At 40.6% G+C, this 15306-nt stretch overlaps 1 pseudogene; it reads right to left on the reverse strand.

Moving 5' to 3' along the window:
• Positions 1 to 4548: 4548 nt before the first annotated feature.
• Gm48310 lies at positions 4549 to 4896 on the reverse strand (annotated as a pseudogene).
• Positions 4897 to 15306: the final 10410 nt, after the last annotated feature.

The raw sequence follows: 15306 nt of genomic DNA on the forward strand, positions 1-15306 counted from the left end.
GGGATGTGATTAAAGTTTACAGTATTTGCCTAACATGCACAATGCCCTAGGTTCCATTCTAGTCTGCAGGGCTATAGGGAAAGAAAAATACAATAAAGGACCCAATTATATCTGAGGTGTAACCTACAACAAAAGGAGAGTCACCTTAGGGGCTTTTACGTCACTCTAACCTCCAGCCTTCCCCGAAGGTGCCTCCTTGGGTTCCATTTCTTATGTATTTTCATTAATTCTCACGTGATTCTTGGTGTGGGAAAATGTGCACAATGAGAATAAAACACACACACACACACACACACAAAAGAGAGAGATGAGAGAGACAGAGAGAGACAGAGAGACAGAGAAAGAACATAAATACAGTTACAGAGCTTATGAAATTCTTTGCTTTAGATGATCAGCTGATGGCTTGGGTTAGCAGGTATTCATCCTTGCTGCCCAGCTTAAAAACCTGAATTTCTTCCTTGGAATGCACATGGTAGAGAACAATCCTCCCATGAAGTCCTCTGGTCTTCATGTTTGTGTGTGTATGTGCATCTGTGAACCCATAGTATTTCTGTAAAAAAAAAAAAAAAAAAGACTTTGAAGATCATAGTGAAAACTGCTGTGGAGGAATGCTCCAGATTTCTGTTCCTAATGTCGCCAGGCACCTTGCAGGTTACACTGACATGCTGGACTACTTCAACACACCCTGAAACCTTCCAGTGTGGCTGTTCTCAGTGAGGCAGTGGTGTGAATTTCAGCCATGTAGATCAGCAAGATTCTGATGTATTGAATTCTGCATTTCCTAAAGTGAGACAAAGCCTCATCTCATGGAGAGGTAGGTAGAATGTGATGTCAGAGAACAAACTCAGCGCTGAATTCAGTCAATTTGATGCAAAGAGAACAACAATACAAATGATCAGTATAACCAAAAGCCAGTTCTTTGGGAAACTCAACAGGATAAACAAATGTTTTGCCAATCTAACTGAAAGGCAGAGACTCAATACCCAAATTTACAAAATCAGAAATGGAACATGAGACATAACAGTGGACACTGAGGATATTCAAAGAATCATTAGGTCTTACTGCCAAAGCCTGTACTGTAGAAAGTTGAAAAATCTAAATGGAATGGGTTATTTCTAAACAGTTATCAACTATCAAAATTAAATCAAAATCTGGTCTAGTAAATAACAGTCTTATGACCCCTAAGGAAATAAAAAACAGTCATCAAAAGTCATCAAAAGTCTTCCACTTCAAAAAAGCCCAGGGCCAGATAGTTTTATTGCGGAATTCTATGTGACATTCAACAAAGAGCTAATGTCCATACTCCTCAAATTATTCACAAAATAGAAACAGAAGAAACATTGCTAACTCATTCTATGAGGTCATAGTCACCCTGATACCCAAACCACACAAAGTCTCAACATGGGAAGAGAATTTCAGTCCAATTTCTCCTTTTTTAACCTTTCCAAGCAAATTTTCCTATCTTCCTAATAAGGAAAAACATGTCTTGCTTCTGTATTTAAAGTCATGAAATTGGGCACTGCTATAGGACAGAAGGTAATTGGGTTTGTAAGAAGTGATGTAAAGTGCCAGTGCCTGGAAAATACAGAAGTGGATGCTCACAGTCATCTATTGGATGGAGCACAGGGCCCCCAATGGTGGAGCTAGAGAATGTACCCAAGGAACTGAAGGGGTTTGCAGCCCCATAGGAGGAACAACAATACGAACTAACCAGTACCCTTAGAGCTCCTTGTGACTAAATCACCAATCAAAGAATACACATGGTGGAACTGGTGACTCTAGCTGCATATGTAGCAGAGGATGGCCTACTCATCAATGGGAGGAGAGACCCTGGGTCCTGTGAAGTTTCTATGACCCAGTATAGGGGAATTCCAGGGACAGGAATGGGAGTGAGTGGTTTGGGGAGCAGGAACAAGAGGGGGGATTGTGATTTGAGGAGGGGAAACTAAGAAAGGGGATAACATTTGAAATGTAAATAAAGAAATATATCTAATTTTAATTAAAAAAGAAGTGATGTAGAATAGAGAGAAACATGCTCATAGGGAAGCCAAAGGTTAGACCAGAAAACTTCTAGAACAATGAACAAATTCAGCAGTGTAGCAGGATGTAGAATCAACTGATGTTAATCTTTCTGATAGTGTTTGGGTAAGATATTGTACTCTTGAAATAGGGAAACTCCATTTACACTCCTTTTTTTAAATATGTAGATATGTATGTTTATACTTTGGGAAGGTTGTATAGTAGTAGGATTCCATACTTTTGAATAGTCTTGTTTTGAAAAATAATTATAATTGTTTTCTAATCCAGTCATCTGTGTGTGTGCAAGTGAATAAGAGCATGCACATGTACACACTTGCCACAGAATATGTGTGGAGATCAGAAGGCAACGTGTATGAGAGTCAGGGTCCTCTTTCCACTCTGTGTGATCAGGTTTTCAGGCTTGGCAGCAAGGGACTTCACCCACTGAGTCATCTTGACAGAACTTTAAACTTCATGCAATTTCAATTATGTACTCTGGGATATCACCTAAGTGACTTTCATGGGAGGCCACTAAGGGGGATTAGTAATTAGTAATTTTTGCAGGGTTTATATTGTCTTGGGCTTTCATGCTCCTTACATTAGTGCATTAGACATTAGGGGCTATTTCATTTTTCAAGTTTTTAACAGTTGCATTCATTTAATTAATCTCTTTACATTATTCTGGTGTAGCTGAGTTGTAGTAGAGTTAAGTGAGTAGTTTACTAGTTAGTTATATCCTCACTTCAGGGTCTGAGAAGGCACAATCTAGCCTCTATATTATGCCCAGAGGAAAATGCTCACTGGGGAGTATACTCTCAGTGCTTAGTATACCCAGTACGCAAATGTCATACTAACCAATTAACAGCAATCATCCTTGACTTCTATCACTTTTGGAATCTTATTTAGCACACCTACACTAAGTGGATGTTTCTAACCAAGGTTTTCTCTTAGCATGGCTTGGCTTGGGCCAGCTTGATACTGTGTGTAAGTTGGCACCCTTGGCTTCAGAAGTAGTCTCAGTGTTCTAAGATGCCATTTTGTGGGGGAGGGGAGGTTGCAAGTCACTGCCTGGTGGGTCCCACTGACCCTGCCCAGCACACCCTTTCAGCCTGCTCCCTGCCTCAGCTTCACTTCTTATATAGCTGTTATGTGTGAGAAGTATTTTATGCCAGTTTTCACTGTACCTTGATGTGCCTGGGTCCACTTGCTTTCTTAAGAGATAACTTGCCAGGTTTAATCAGCTCATTTACAGATCTTTCAAAGAAAGTACATATTATTTTGACTGTTTTCTTTTATAGGGTTTCCTTGGTAAAGTTTCTCATCTCTCATCTTACCCATGGTAATATTTTTAAGTCTTTCTAAAATGAGTAACATAAATCAGACACACATAAACAATTTCTGTGGTCTATAAATGACATATAAATATGTATGTGAATGTATTCATGTAGTCAAATTTGAGATTATTGTGTATAATATTTATAATATTGCCATCTTTTTGGAACTAAAACATTTTGAAATAATTGTAGATTCACACATCAAAACAATCCACAGACAAGGAATATAACACATTCTTCCAGTGTCTTAGTTTCTTCAGATGGAATCCTCTAGAAAACTGCACTTTGAATCCTCCAACAGGGCATTGATGTTGACACGGTCAAGATGCTAAATCCTCTCTTCACTACAAGGATCACTTCTGCTATTTAGTAACCACACCCATGGTTTTAGCTATTTCTTCAGATCCTGGACTTTACCGGTGTCTTAGTTACTTTTCTATTGCTGTGCAGACACACCATGGCCAAATAACTTACAAAACAAAGTAATTAATTACTTGCTGACCATAAATCTACGGTAAAAAAGAATGTCAGTAGTCTAGGAGACAGGCATGGTGCTGTAGAAGTAGCTGAGAGCTTATTTCTGATTCACAAGTTGGAGGTAGAGAGAAAGAGAGACAATGACTGGCAGGGGCTTTTGAAACCTTGAGGCCTACCAGCAGGGACATAATTCATCCAACAAGGCCACATTTCCTAATCCTTATCAAAACAGTTCCACCAACTGGGGACCAAGATTTCAAATATCTGAGTCAATATGGACCATTGTTATTCAAACGACTACATCTGGCATCCACTCCTTAACTTTTCACAAATATTATATGAATGTAATCCTTCAGTGTGTTACCTTCTGGCCCATTTTTTATGTGTCCAGTTCTATAAAAATAGAATCAACTTGTTGTATGTCAATGAATTATCTCACTTTATTGCTATGTAACATTTCAAAGTACAAATGCTTGTGGATGGCTTAACAATCACATTTTTGGAAGACATCATTTGAGTTGTTTTGGAGTTAATAGTATTATAAATAAAATGGATTCAGTTTCTGAAGAACAACCTATAGTCTTGCCAGTAGAATAGATTGAATGGGCATCCCCATGAAATCCCTTTGGCCAACAACTCAATTAAATGTAACCTAATCCCAGCACGGGAAACTTCAATTGACTGACTATACTTAGAAGCCAGTGGCTTAAACAAGAAGTTAATGAGACTCCAATAAGTACATACCAGGTGCTCTTTTCTCAAGTTCACAGAAGTAATCTCTAATCCCTGAAAACTGCATTCCCTCAGAGGACTCAATTTAGGCTAGCTAATATGATGCATATATAGGTGTCAGCCCCATGGACTGACGGTTATAAACAGCCAGTGCTAATTAGTTTCCCAATAAGATAGACCAAACTCTGAAGAAATGTCTGACTCCAAATCTCAAGCACATTAAAAGTGGCTAACATGGCTGTGTTTAAGTGGGTCAGTAGGCCATCAAGCTCACCATCAAAGTCTAGAAGGTGGAGATAGTATTGATATTTGTCTACATAATGAAGAGTTTCATGGGAGTTTGTTTAAAGGGACATAAGGGACCCTAGCAGTGTTACTACAGAAGGATCCAATCTGTCTCTTAAATGCTGGTATCAGGCACTTGCTTGTCCAAGAAAGTCACCTTGCCACCTAGTCTCACCTCCTAGCAAATTCAGCTCAGTGATCTATTTAAATTGTTGGCCTCTATTGGCCACCAAGACCCCTCGCCTATCATGACAGCAGAAGCATGCTACAACAGCAATGGATCTCTAAGAACTACACACTCCTCTTGCTAATTTTCATTATTTTATTTCATCTTATTCAGTTTTTCAAACTCTTTGTTTATTCAGAGTTATAGCTGTTGTTTCTATAGTACTTGCATTTTGTAATTTTAGTGGAACTTCTGAGTTCTTTTCTACAGTGGATAAACCCACCACAAAATTTTGTTAACTTTTCATTGTAGCCTACTTCAGTTTGCTATGCTACTGTTTGTTATGTTTGCCCTTTGGAAGGATTGCAGTGATAACTCATTGAGGCCTTAGTCAGTGTTTCTCTATAAACTAATGATGTTGAACATCTTCATTTGTTGAGTATAATCCCTAGTGAAATGTCTCTTACTGATCTTGTCATATTAACTATTGAATGTTTTATAATGAAATTTTAATTATGACTTGTATATTAGAGAAATTAGTCCTTGATGTGCCTTTCAAGTATTTACTTCTAGCTGGGTCACATAACTTGTGCTGTCTTCCATCACATACTGAAACCTTTTAGTTTAAGGGAATAAAGTGCAGCTCAAAGTAGAATGCATGCTTTATATGTGCAAGGCCTTGTATTCAACATTGAGTTCAAAGCATTTGTTTTCACATTTTTGACAAAGCTCAATTTGTTATTTTTAAATGGATTTTGCTTTTGACATGGGCCCAAGAATTCTTTCTTTGGCCCTGGATACTAAATGTTCTCCTATGATTTTACCTAAAGGATTATACTTGGACAAAATTATAAAAGTTTTGAGACAGGTCCTGTCTAAAAGAAATGCAGGGACAAAGATGGAGCAGAAATAAAAGAAATGACTGACTAGTAACCAGCCCACCTTGAGGCCCATTCCATGGGCAGGCACCAATCTCTGATACTATTACTGATGTTATGTTGTGTTTGCAGACAGAAGCCTAACATAGCTGCTCTCTGAGAGGCTCTACCCAGCAGCTGACTGAGACAGATACACATACCCTTACCCAAACATGGGACACAGGTTGGAGACCTCTATGCTGCAGTTAGGAGAAGGATTGAGGTCCCTGAAGGAGATGGCAAACCCACAGTAAGATTGGCAGTGTCAATTAACCTAGACCCCTGGAGTGCCCAGAGACTGTGCCATCAACCAAAGAAGATACATGGGCTTCTCTGAGGCCCCTGGCACATATGTAACATAGGTCTGCCTTGTATGGCCTCAATGGAGGAGGATACACATAATCATACAGAGATTTGATGCAACAGGGTAGGGGTCAACCTAGTGGGAGCTGCCCTCTCACAGGGGAAGGGAGTAGGGGATAGGGGAGGGTGGCAGCATTTGCGATGTAAATAAATACAAAATTATAAAACCTTAAAACCCTATAGTATAATGGAAGTCAGTTTGGAGTTAATTTCTGAAGTTTGGAGTTTAGGTGGATTTCATCATTTTTGTCCAGGTGTGTCTGGTCACTCCAGTATCAATTGCTTAAAAGGCTATCCTCCTCCATCAAAGTGCTTTAGATAACTGGTTTTGTGCATGGGTTGGTGTTTATGTTTCTCTTTTGGAAGCCTGCCAAGTATCATACTGTATGGAAGACATTAGAACATGGGGGTAAAGGCTTCATTTAGACCAGATCAACCTCTCCATGTTAAATGAGTTGTGTGGGTGTTGTCTAGCCTCAGCAATGGGGCCCTCTCTCTAATTGTAGAGAACAACCCCTTGTCTTAGCCTGGGTTGTTTGGTGATTTCTATGAGATCCCCTTGGCTAACAGTTCAGTTGAATAAAACCCAATCCCAGTACTGGAAGCCTCATTTCATAGCAAGAGATGGCCATTTGGGATTTCGTATACCCTGTTATTAGGAGACTTCATCAGGATCAGCTGCATACATTTTAGGATATATGCACAGCAGCGTGTTTCCATATAATTCCTCAAATGCCTTTCAATTCTCTCTATCGTTCTTTCCTTCTCTTCACCTTCTTTTCTCCTGTTTCTATCTTCTTTTGTCCACAATCCACCTATGAAATCTATTAAGTTTCCCTCTCCCAGGGAGTTCAATGAACCTTCCTCAAGTCCCTTCCTCTATGTCTAACCTTTGAGGTCTACAAATTATAGGTTGGTTTTCATTTATGTAATGGCTAATATCCATATATAAGGGAATGCATGCTATATTTATATTTCTGGATCTGGATTACTAACTCAGAATGAGTTATTTTTTGTAATTGCATCTGTATGCATGCAAACTTAATGACATTTTTTATGATCTAAAAAACTTTATTTTAAAAAATGACTCTTTTTCCGTTTTATTTCTAGGAAACTAAACCATTTTAATTATTATCTACCATCTAAAAATGGTTATTGAATACTCCATAATATATTAAGTCTAGAAGTTTTGGTACATGCAAGCACTTTCAGGCTCTTTATGCCCACTGTCACCAGTACACATAAATGGGTGGGTGGGGGTACTATGAAGCTTAATAGAGCTTCATATGTACTGCTTAATGCAGGAAATTGCTGTAATTTCCAGCAGTTTTGTCTAAACTGTTTAAATAAAAAACTATGAATAGAGATCAAATGCAGGACTGTTTTGAAGAGACTTTCTAAATTATACTTTAAAACATAGTAGCTTTAACTTTCACAAAACTAAGAAACAAGCATACTTTTGTTTCACCTTGCATCCCTTCCTAGGAAGTCTCATTAAAGCACTCACTTTTTCTAGGGGTGATTTTTGAATGCTGCACAGGAAAGGGAAGGAAATAATAGTCTTAATTTTTCTTAAAGGACACAAGGAAAATCACTACATACAACCTAAGGCTAGTGTTTTTCTCTTTCCTAGAGGGAAGGTACATACTGTTACATGAGTGCATGTTGGGAGCCGCCCCCACATTCGCCGTCACAAGATGGCGCTGACATCCTGTGTTCTAAGTGGTAAACAAATAATCTGCGCATGTGCCAAGGGTATTTTACGACTACTTGTACTCTGCCTTTCCCGTGAACGTCAGCTCGGCCATGGGCTGCAGCCAATCAGGGAGTGATGCGTCCTAGGCGAATATAACTCCTCCTTAAGGGGGACGGGGCTTTCCGCCATTCTCTCTCGCTGGCATCTCTCTGGCTCTGCGCGCCCTGCGCTCTCTCGCTGCCTAAAGATGTAAACAATAGAGCGCGCTCTGCGCTTTGGCGCACCGGAGCTCTGGCTCCTAAAGATGTTATTGGGGTGGCTTTCGCTTTTGGGGCTGGGGGTTTGCGCTCCTGGCTCCTGAAGATGTAAGCAATAAAGTTTTGCCGCAGAAGATTCTGGTTTGTTGTGTCCTTTCCTGGCCGGTCGTGAGAACGCGAGTAAGAATTGGTGCCGAAACCCGGGACGAGAAAATCCGGGAAGAGAAATTCCGGGATGAGAAAATCCGGGAAGAAAAAACCCGGGAGGAAACTCGGGACGGGAGTTTCACCGGCGCAAGGAAGATCCCTCATTCCAGAACCAGAACTGCGGGTCACGGTAATAAAGGTTCCCGTAAAGCAGACTGTTGAGAAGGATTCAACTGCGTGAATTCAGAACTTTTCAGCTGGGGAACGGCGGTAACCCGTAAGTATAGCTTTACAAGGTAAGTCTGGCCTTGAACTTTCTAAGGAAATTCAAGACAGTCTATCAGAAGTAAAGTGGAAAATAGCTTTACAAGGTACGCCTGGCCTTGAACTTTCTAACGAAATTCAAGACAGTCTATCAGAAGTAAAGTGGAAAATAGCTTTACAAGGTATGTTTGGCCTTGAACTTTCTCTAGTGTTAGAAGCCCTTTTGTTCCTTTTCACATGTTATCAAGTGGTTAAGGCAGGGCGGATTCTAGATGAAATTCAGGACAATCTATCAGAAGTAAAGCGGGGAGAGAGAGTAGGAGCAAAGAGAAAATATGGTACACAAAATAAGTATACAGGCCTTTCCACGGGTCTTGAACCTGAGGAAAAGTTTAGGTCAGGTAAGAATACCTGGGGAGAGATTAGAAGGAAGGAGAAGGAAAAAGAAAAGAAAAAAGATCAATCAGCGGAGGCTTCTAGGAGAAGGAGCCTCTACTCATCACTAGGTGAGCTCAAGGAGCCAGTTTTTAATAGTTCTGAATCAGATGAAAAGGCTATTAGGGCCTGGAAGGCGCTCTCCCGAGCAGGTGAAGCCACTGGACAATAATGACAGAGACAGGCTCTTGCAGCCTACAAGGTCTTATTGTCTACCCTGGAGTTGTAGATCAAGATTGTAAAGGGGAACTTCAGGTTCTCTGTTCTTGTCCTCAAGTTGTCTTTTCTATATCACAAAGAGACAGAATAGCTCAACTAATAATTTTGCCAAGCCTACATGGCTGTTTTTTCTTCCTCTGGTATTCCTAGAGCTGCAAGAGGGATTGGTTCTACTGAAAATGATTCTGATTACTTAATAATGCCTTTAGATTGTTGTCAAATTTTATCTACTCACGTAGGGGTAAACCCTCGTGGCGTCAGGCCATTACAGGTCTGACAAATGGATGTCACGCATATTTCCTCCTTTGAGAGAAATCAATATTTATATGTTTAGATAAGAAGAGATCACCTCCATACCTTAAATGATTTTCAAAAGCTGTTGAGAGATATTAATTGGCTCAGACCTTTTTTAAAGATTCCTTCCGCTGAGTTAAGGCCTTTGTTTGGTATTTTAGAAGGAGATCCTCATATCTCCTCCCCTAGGACTCTTACTCTAGCTGCTAACCAGGCCTTACAAAAGGTGGAAAAAGCCTTACAGAATGCACAATTACAACGTATTGAGGATTCGCAGCCTTTCAGTTTGTGTGTCTTTAAGACAGCACAATTGCCAACCGCAGTTTTGTGGCAGAATGGGCCATTGTTGTGGATCCATCCAAACGTATCCCCAGCTAAAATAATAGATTGGTATCCTGATGCAATTGCACAGCTTGCCCTTAAAGGCCTAAAAGCAGCAATCACCCACTTTGGGCGAAGTCCATATCTTTTAATTGTACCTTATACCGCTGCACAGGTTCAAACCTTGGCAGCCACATCTAATGATTGGGCAGTTTTAGTTACCTCCTTTTCAGGACAAATAGATAACCATTATCCAAAACATCCAATTTTACAGTTTGCCCAAAATCAATCTGTTGTGTTTCCACAAATAACAGTAAGAAACCCACTTAAAAATGGGATTGTGGTATATACTGATGGATCAAAAACTGGCATAGGTGCCTATGTGGCTAATGGTAAAGTGGTATCCAAACAATATAATGAAAATTCACCTCAAGTGGTAGAATGTTTAGTGGTTTTAGAAGTTTTAAAAACCTTTTTAGAACCCCTTAATATTGTGTCAGATTCCTGTTATGTGGTTAATGCAGTAAATCTTTTAGAAGTGGCTGGAGTGATTAAGCCTTCCAGTAGAGTTGCCAATATTTTTCAGCAGATACAATTAGTTTTGTTATCTAGAAGATTTCCTGTTTATATTACTCATGTTAGAGCCCATTCAGGCCTACCTGGCCCCATGGCTCTGGGAAATGATTTGGCAGATAAGGCCACTAAAGTGGTGGCTGCTGCCCTATCATCCCCGGTAGAGGCTGCAAGAAATTTTCATAACAATTTTCATGTGACGGCTGAAACATTACGCAGCCGTTTCTCCTTGACAAGAAAAGAAGCCCGTGACATTGTTACTCAATGTCAAAGCTGCTGTGAGTTCTTGCCAGTTCCTCATGTGGGAATTAACCCACGCGGTATTCGACCTCTACAGGTCTGGCAAATGGATGTTACACATGTTTCTTCCTTTGGAAAACTTCAATATCTCCATGTGTCCATTGACACATGTTCTGGCATCATGTTTGCTTCTCCGTTAACCGGAGAAAAAGCCTCACATGTGATTCAACATTGTCTTGAGGCATGGAGTGCTTGGGGGAAACCCAAACTCCTTAAGACTGATAATGGACCAGCTTATACGTCTCAAAAATTCCAGCAGTTCTGCCGTCAGATGGACGTGACCCACCTGACTGGACTTCCATACAACCCTCAAGGACAGGGTATTGTTGAGCGTGCGCATCGCACCCTCAAAGCCTATCTTATAAAACAGAAGAGGGGAACTTTTGAGGAGACTTTACCCCGAGCACCAAGAGTGTCTGTGTCTATGGCACTCTTTACACTCAATTTTTTAAATATTGATGTTCATGGCCATACTGCGGCTGAACGTCATTGTTCAGAGCCAGATAGGCCCAATGAGATGGTTAAATGGAAAAATGTCCTTGATAATAAATGGTATGGCCCGGATCCTATTTTGATAAGATCCAGGGGAGCGGTTTGTGTTTTCCCACAGAATGAAGACAACCCATTTTGGATACCAGAAAGACTCACCCGAAAAATCCAGACTGACCAAGGGAATACTGATGTCCCTCGTCTTGGTGATGTCCAGGGCGTCAATAATAAAGAGAGAGCAGCGTTGGGGGATAATGTCGACATTTCCACTCCCAATGACGGTGATGTATAATGCTCAAGTATTCTCCTGCTTTTTTACCACTAACTAGGAACTGGGTTTAGCCTTGATTCAGACAGCCTTGGCTCTGTCTGGACAGGTCCAGACGACTGACACCATTAACACTTTGTCAGCCTCAGTGACTACAGTCATAAATAAACAGGCCTCAGCTAATGTCAAGATACAGGGAGGTCTCATGCTGGTTAATCAACGCATAGATCTTGTCCAGAATCAACTAGATGTATTATGGCAAATAGCTCAGCTGGGGTGTAAACAAAAGTTTCCGGGATTGTGTGTTACTTCCATTCAGTATGTTAAATTTACTAGGGCAGCTAATTTGTCAAAAAGTCTTTTTCAGTATATGTTACAGAATTGGACGGCTGAATTTGAACAGATCCTTCGGGAATTGAGACTTCAGGTCAACTCCACGCGCTTGGACCTGTCCCTGACCAAAGGATTACCCAATTGGATCTCCTCAGCATTTCCCTTCTTTAAAGAATGGGTGGGATTGATATTATTTGGAGATACACTTTGCTGTGGATTAGTGTTGCTTCTTTGATTGGTCTGTAAGCTTAAGGCCCAAACTAGGAGAGACAAGGTGGTTATTGCCCAGGCGCTTGCAGGACTAGAACATGGAGCTTCCCCTGATATATCTATGCTTAGGCAATAGGTCGCTGGCCACTCAGCTCTTATATCCCATGAGGCTAGTCTCATTGCACGGGATAGAGTGAGTGTGCTTCAGCAGCCCGAGAGAGTTGCACGGCTAAGCACTGCAATAGAAGGGCTCTGCGGCATAAAATGAGCCTATTCTAGGGAGACATGTCATCTTTCAAGAAGGTTGAGTGTTCAAGTGTCCTTCCCCCAGGAAAAACAACACGGGACCAGACCAGGACCCCTCTGGGTGATGAGCCTGGGAGGAGGTTATGTGTACGGCTCCTTTACCTACACACTGGGGATTTGACCTCTATCTCCACTCTCATTAATATGGGTGGCCTATTTGCTCTTATTAAAAGAAAAGGGGGAGATGTTGGGAGCCGCCCCCACATTCGCCGTCACAAGATGGCGCTGACATCCTGTGTTCTAAGTGGTAAACAAATAATCTGCGCATGTGCCAAGGGTATTTTACGACTACTTGTACTCTGCCTTTCCCGTGAACGTCAGCTCGGCCATGGGCTGCAGCCAATCAGGGAGTGATGCGTCCTAGGCGAAATATAACTCCTCCTTAAGGGGGACGGGGTTTTCCGCCATTCTCTCTCGCTGGCATCTCTCTGGCTCTGCGCGCCCTGCGCTCTCTCGCTGCCTAAAGATGTAAACAATAGAGCGCGCTCTGCGCTTTGGCGCGCCGGAGCTCTGGCTCCTAAAGATGTTATTGGGGTGGCTTTCGCTTTTGGGGCTGGGGGTTTGCGCTCCTGGCTCCTGAAGATGTAAGCAATAAAGTTTTGCCGCAGAAGATTCTGGTTTGTTGTGTCCTTTCCTGGCCGGTCGTGAGAACGCGAGTAAGAAGTGCAGTTACAGCAAGTCTAGGTGTGCTAACAAACCAGGGCACATTCAAGCACAATAAGATGTGTTTGAAATTAAAAACAAACTCCATGAGGTTTAAGCATTAAAATCACATTCTCAATCTGAATACATGTTATAAAATCAATGCAGAAGTGCTAGCTCACATTTTTACCATATTACCAAAAGCAATTGATACCCATGTCCATAAAGGCAGCAACAAAGCAACTTATCTATTGAAGATTACTACTGCAAATCAGACTGCATTTAATGCTCATTGTAAAGACACCAACGTTTTCAGAAGTTGGTATCTGTACAAAAGTGTGGCTTATTTCTTCACTTCTGTCCCTTCAAAACTTTTTATGCAGTAATGCTAAAATCCCGAGCTCTGAGATCCTAAGTCAATATATTGCCACTTCCTTTTGGTAGCTTGAGTTTCATAGTGACAACTGACCTTGTGTATCCATTTTTCTCAGTAGAGTCTCATTCTGTAGCACGGGCAAGTATTTTATCTTCCCAAAGATGTTTTAAGTTATGTTTGAATAGCAGGACTTTTTCTTTACGGAAGGAATTCAATTGTTCTGCAACATATTAGATGTTACAGGCAGAGCAGAGTCATATAACGTTATCTGTATCCTGTGTAGGCTCACCAGCTAATGTACAAGGATTGGACAGTGTTCCAGTACCACAGTCACAGAAAAACCTATCAGGTCTAATGAATTCTACACATGATGTCATTTTTTAACAGCCAAGTAATACTCAATTGTGTAAATGTACCACAGTTTCTTTATTCCTTCTTCTGTTAAAGGACGCATAGGCTATTTTCAGTTTCTGGTTAATATAACTAGAGCAAAAATAACATAGTTGAGTATGTCCTTATGGTAAAATTAAGCATCCTTAGGGTATAGACCCAAGTTGGATCTTGAAGTAGATTGATTCTCAACTTCCTGAGGAACCACCATATTGATTCTAATAATGGCAGTGCAAGTTTGCACTCCCACCAGCAACGGAGGACTGTTCTTCCTGTTCCATAACCTCACTTCTGTTGTTGATTTCTGATAGGTCTGTCTTTTTAAGTTCCTCTGCCATTTCCCTTGCAGTTTTGAATATTCTCTTTTAGTTTTGTGTACTTAGTGTTTTAATTGTTATATGTCAAGGAGAGTCTCTTTTCTGTTTTTATTAACTGGTTTTCAGCCTGATTCTTCTACCTTTGCAAGTATTACTTTCTCTAGAATGGGAAATTTTTCTTCTCTGGTTTACTTTAAAATATAGCTGAAATATCCAACAAAGGGGAGAGAGGGCCTGTAGAGACCATATCCAGAGGTTAGGTTACTCAGAATGATAGTTTCTAGTTTCCTTCCAATTGCCTGTAAATAGTATGAAGTCATTGTTTTTAATTGCTGAGTAGTACTCTATTGTATTAATATACCACATTTTCTGTATCCATTCTTCGGTTGGGAGTCATCTGTGTTGTTTCCAGCTTCTGGCTATTATAAATATGTCTGCTATAAACATAGTGGAGCATGTGTCCTTGTTATGTTTTGGAATATTTTTGGATATATACCCAGTAGAGGTACAGCTGGGTCTTTAGGTAAAACTATTTGCAATTTTCTCAGGAACCACCAGATTGATTACCAAAGTGGTTTTACCAGCTTGCAGTCCCACCAGCAATGGAGGAGTGTTTCTCTTTATCCACAGCCTGTCCAACATCTGCTGTCACCTTCAGTTTTGATCTTAGCCATTCTGATTGGTATGAGGTAGAATCCCAAGATTGTTTTGATTTGTATTTCCCTAATGACTAAAGATGTTGGACATCTCTTTAAGTGTTTCTCAGCCATTTGAGATTCCTCCATTGAAGAGTCTCTGTTTGGCTCTGTACTCCACTTTTTAATAGGGTTATTTAGTTCTATGGAGTCAAACTTCTTGAGTTTTTTGTATATTTTAGATATAAGGCCTCTATCAGATGCAGAGTTGGTGAAGATCTTTTTGAAATCCATGGGTTCCCATTTTTTTCCTATTGACCATGTCCTTTGCCTTCCAGAAGCTTTTTAATTTTATGAGGTCCCATTTGTTGATAGTTGATCTTAAAACATAAGCCATTGTTTTTCCATTCAGGAAGTTTCCCCGGTGCTCAAGTATTCGAGGGTCTTCCACACTTTGTCTTCTATTCGATTCAGCATATCTGGCTTTATGTGGACATACTTGATCCACTTGGACTTGACCTTTGTACAAGGAGATAAGAAT

The sequence above is a fragment of the Mus musculus genome, chromosome 12 (assembly GCF_000001635.26).
Source record: "Mus musculus strain C57BL/6J chromosome 12, GRCm38.p6 C57BL/6J".
Lineage (NCBI taxonomy): Eukaryota > Metazoa > Chordata > Mammalia > Rodentia > Muridae > Mus > Mus musculus.